The sequence below is a fragment of the Babylonia areolata genome, chromosome 34, assembly GCF_041734735.1.
Source record: "Babylonia areolata isolate BAREFJ2019XMU chromosome 34, ASM4173473v1, whole genome shotgun sequence".
NCBI lineage: Eukaryota > Metazoa > Mollusca > Gastropoda > Neogastropoda > Buccinidae > Babylonia > Babylonia areolata.
In genome coordinates, this window is record NC_134909.1 from 12,595,361 (window position 1) to 12,600,360 (window position 5,000).

Sequence of the window (5,000 nt, forward strand, 5' to 3'; positions counted from 1 at the left end):
ACGTACACTTTCCAATAAAGTTTTCGGCCGCTTCCAATTTCCACGATACGCCCGGAAGCCGGTTTGCGGGAGTGTGGTTTGTGGGAGCGGGGGGGGGCGGAAACCGGTGGGGGGGAAGGGGTGGGGGGGCTTGGGGGAGAGGAGGGGGTGAGGGGCGGGATAGTGAAACAGCGTAGCGCTCTATCGTATGTGTGTGTGTGTGTGCGTGTGTGTGTGTGCGTGTGTGTGTGTGTGTGTGTGTGTGTGTGTGTGTGTGTGTGTGTGTGTGTGTGTGTGCGCGTGTGTGTGTGTGTGTGTGTGTGTGTGTGCGCGCAAGAGAGAGAGAGAGAGAGAGAAAACAGGCAGAAAGACAGACAGACGGAGAGAGACAAACATATGATATAGCCCAGACAGACAGACAGGCAGGCAGTCAGACAGACAGACAAAGAGACACGTAGACACAGAGACCGATAAATATAGACACAGTAGACTGTGTGTCAGTGATAGACAAGACAGCGGCGACCGCAGAGAGCGAGCGCGTGCAGTCATGACGTAACGTTGCACCGTTTCGCGGCGAGCTTCCAGTAGGGGAGAGAGAGCCAGCCAGCTGCCGCGTGCCAGGCTACAACAGAGACACCGGCAGAGCAGAAGTCTACAACTAAGTAAGGCAAGCACAGATAGAGTGGGATGCGGTGCAAAAATAAAAGGGGAAAAAAAAACCAAAAAAAAACCCCAACAACCATGCCAAAGCGAAACAGGCGAGGCAAGTAAGGCCAGCCCTGCCTCCTCCCCCCACACCCCCCTCTCTCTCTCTCTCTCTCTCTCTGTGATTATTTGAGCGGCACACAAGTCGTTCGTTCGTCGACGTCGACGTCGTGGTGGTGGTGGTGGTGGTGGTGCGTGCGAGTGGAGGTCAGGTCCTAGTCGCTGAAAACGAGGCTGGCGATGAGGTCATACCCGCCGCCGCCATTTTCTTTTTTCCCTTCCCTCCTTCTCTTCGTCACTTTTGCCTTTTTGAAAATCGGGGGGAGACTGACATGGCCGCTCTTCGTTTTTCCACCCGATGTTTTCGCGTAGGAAAAAAAGAAAAGAAGAAGAAAAAGAAGAAGAAAAAATTTTCTGACTGCTGCTATACTACATCTTGGAGGACGAGGTAGCAGGTGGGGAAAGTGTGGTTGTGTGTGTGGTTTGGAGAGAGTGTGTGTGGGGGGTGAAAGAGAAATTCGTGGTTTTTTTTTTTGTTTTTTTTTTAATCTGTTATATCCTGTTCTCTCTTCCCTTCGTTTTCGCTTGCGGGGTTGAGTGTTGTGAGTGGGGGGGGGGTGGGGGGTGAGTTGTTGTATGATTTGGAGAAAAAAAAAAAAAAAACACTGAAAAAAAGTTGTTGGTCGTTGATTTGAGTGTTTGTGGTCGGTGGTGCGTGTGGGAGAAGATAGTGACGCTGTTTGTGTATGGAGAGCCAGTGCGGAGGAAAGGGGTTCAGTTGGCACTCTCCAACTGAACTCAACTTCTAACCGTTTTCAGTTTGCAGACAAGACGTCAGAAATAGGTAATGCTTTGCTTATTGTCATTGTGTGTGTGTCAGTCTGTGTGTGGTGTCACAGTGTGTGTGTGTGTGTGTGTGTGTGTGTGTGTGTGTGTGTTGGCGGATGATGGAGGAATTATGATGAAAGTTTTCCCGGCTAACTAGTTGCTCTTGTGTGGGTGGAGTCGGAATGGATGTAAACGCTGAGTTTGGTGAATCCGTGAGAATGGTGAGTTCAGTCGAAGGACGGCCTAAAACAATCCCCAGACATACAAAGATTAACCGGCTGATCTTTCGTTCCTCAGTTCACAAAACTCAACTCCCCACCTCACCTCTACGATCAGTTTCAGATCCACAATGTTTCTGCTGTCTCAGATTCTTCTCTTCTTCTTCGTTCGTGGGCTGCAACTCCCACGTTCACTAGAATGTACACGAGTGGGATTTTACGTGTATGACCGTTTGTTACCCCCCCGCCATGTACTAGGCAGCCATACTCCGTTTTCGTGTGTTCTCAGATTCAAAACACTCCACAAACGGCTACCGCTCTTCCCGTGTCGTGTTTCTCAGGGACGGACCTTTAAAACTTGGAGCGATTTCCATTTGCATACTCTTCTTCGTCAAACCCCCCGGCACTCAGCTCTTTTCACGTCTGGCGTTAGAACCTACCTCTTTCCGCAATGGTTCCTTCGTGTCCCGGGACCTGTTGGTCCGCCCTTGCTTTGATTAGCCTTGTATCTACATGTGTTTGTAGGTTTTTGTCTTGAACCCTTTAGTTTAAGGGTTGTGCGGCATGCGTGTGAATGTTTTGGTGTGAAAGGGTTTTGGGGGGTTTGTTTCTGCAAAAAAAGATTTGGCGCTCTTCAAATACGTGTATTATCATTAACGGCAAAAATAAATGAATGAATTAAAAGGGTGGGTTGGTGGGGGGAAGGGGGGGGGCGAGGTGAATACATTAACTGGTGCAATGTCTTCTGCTTCATCATCATCATCATCATCATCTTCTTCTTCTTCACATTAATTATTGCAATGTCTTCTTCTGCCTCTTCAGTCTTCTTCTTATTGAACTTCTTCTTATTATTATTATTGACATGTTACTAACTACTACTACTACTACTACTTCTTCTGTGAAGAGTTATTAGGGAGGTGCCGTACAGAACTGTTCACCATTATTACCTCAGGTTGTGTGTGTGTGTGTGTGTGTGTGTGTGTGTGTGTGTGTAAAAGCCTGAGTCTCTGCAAAACGGATTTTGTTGTTGTCACATGGTTTCCACTGAATACCAGACGCCGGGAGAACCTCTGACTCGGGACTTTATAGTTGCTGTTGAATATCACCCACTCTCCCCCCACTTCCCCCCCCCCCGCTCTCCCTCACCTCTCACACCCTTCCACTCCCCACGTGACACCCTCGAACCTCCAACACGTCGTTGGAAAGGCTGATGTACATGATAATATTGTATTGTAAAAAGTTGCCGTTAACTGCTGTTGCCTCGGTTGTCGCTGTTGTTGTTGTTGTTGTTGCTGCTGCTGTTGTTGTTGTTACCAAAACATGCAACAACAACAACAACAGTCCACAACAATGTTACGAATGCATATGCACATACAGTATACCACACGACAAGTTTTTTTGGGGGGAAACGTGCCACGTCTTGTAAAAACAACAGCACGAGCAAACTCTGGTTACAAATGAAGCGATTAGAACGACTGTAATGTTTCATCAGTGTGCCGATGAGAAAACAGCAGCAGCAGCAGCAATAGCAACAACAACGACAGCGACAACGACACAAACTAGGGCCAGCAGTTTGGACCACCAACAGAGGAGAGACAGACAGGCAAACAGACAGACAGACAGGCAGGCAGGCAGACAGACAGACAGGCAGACAGACAGGCAAAAAGAAAGACATGCAGACAGACAGACAGACAGGCAAACAGACAGACAGACAGGCAAACAGACAGGCAGACAGACGGACAGACAGACAGACAGGCAAACAGACAGACAGGCAGACAGACAGATAGGCAAACAAACAGACAGACAGGCAGACAGACAGACAGACAAGCAACAACAACGACAGTAGTTTGTGCCACGAAAGAGGAGAGACAGGCAGACAGACAGACAGGCAAACAGACAGACAGACAAACAGACAGACAGACAGACAGAGAAACAACAACAGCAACAACAAGGACAGCAGTTTGGACCACGGAAGAGGAGAGACAGACAGGCAAACAGACAGACAGACAAACAGACAAGCAACAACAACAACAACAACAACGACACAAACTAGGGCCAGCAGTTTGGACCACCAAAAGAGGAGAGACAGACAGGCAAACAGACAGACAGACAGGCAAACAGACAGACAGGCAGACAGACAGACAGACAGACAGACAGACAAGCAACAACAACAACGACAACGACACAAACTAGGGCCAGCAGTTTGGACCACCAACAGAGGAGAGACAGACAGGCAAACAGACAGACAGACAGGCAAACAGACAGACAGGCAGGCAGACAGACAGACAGGCAGGCAGACAGACAGGCAAACAGACAGACAGACAGACAGGCAAACAGACAGACAGGCAGACAGACAGACAGACAAGCAACGACAACGACAATAACAACAGCAAACCTACATAACCTAGGACCAGCATCTTGGACGACGACAGAAAGACTGAGAATCAGACAGAGAGACAGACATCTATCGGAGAAGAAATGAGTTGCCCTCAGCTTCGTACTCCGACACAGGGTGCAGAGCGAATATTGTGCCTAGTGTTACTTCAGCAGGGTACTCCGACACAGGGTGCAGAGCGAATATTGTGCCTAGTGTTACTTCAGCAGGGTACTCCGACACAGGGTGCAGAGCGAACATTGTGCCTAGTGTTACTTCAGCAGGGTACTCCGACACAGGGTGCAGAGCGAATATTGTGCCTAGTGTTACTTCAGCAGATCATCACCATGTGTATATTTTAATTCCAGCTGAGAACCACATGAGCATTTTTGTGGTTGTTTGCTTTTGTTGTTGGGGGTTTTTTTTAATCATAATTTTTGGTAGCAAGCTGTTTGTTCTGAACCATATATATATCCATGTAATTATTTACAAAAAACATGAACGACATTGAGCGAAAATCAGGCATTGGTGATCGAGAAATTTCCAAGCGTATATATACATATATATATATATATATATATATATATATATATATAATATATATATATATATATATATACATATATATATATATTCTACATTTATCATCGTTAATATTGTTGTTATTATTATTATTGTTGTTGTTGTTGTTGCATAAATCGATGTAATCAAAGTGAATAAATTGGGTAGGTATATAATTAAGTAGTGTGTGTGTGTGTGTGTGTGTTTATGATGTATCTTTGTAGTCGCATACTGTGTGTGTGTGTGTGTGTGTGTGTGTGTGTGTCTGAACATGTGTATGAGTGTGAACATGTGTATGAGTGTATGTGTGTGTGTGTTATTTTACTTTTTATTAT

The 5,000-nt window shown here is 46.5% G+C and overlaps 2 long non-coding RNA genes across 4 annotated transcripts in view; one reads left to right on the forward strand and one right to left on the reverse strand.

Moving 5' to 3' along the window:
• LOC143277554 (uncharacterized) overlaps positions 1–5,000 on the forward strand; it is a 617,781-nt gene that overhangs the window by 281,808 nt on the left and 330,973 nt on the right. Inside the window, exon 1 of one of the 3 annotated variants that reach the window (XR_013053760.1) lies at positions 869–1,139. The exons of the other annotated variants lie outside the window; for them this stretch is intronic. This is a non-coding gene — a long non-coding RNA (uncharacterized LOC143277554). Of the gene's footprint in view, positions 1–868; positions 1,140–5,000 lie in introns of those variants that run through there. 3 annotated transcript variants of the gene reach the window in all.
• LOC143277556 (uncharacterized) overlaps positions 1–5,000 on the reverse strand; it is a 132,680-nt gene that overhangs the window by 5,891 nt on the left and 121,789 nt on the right. The window lies entirely within an intron of this gene.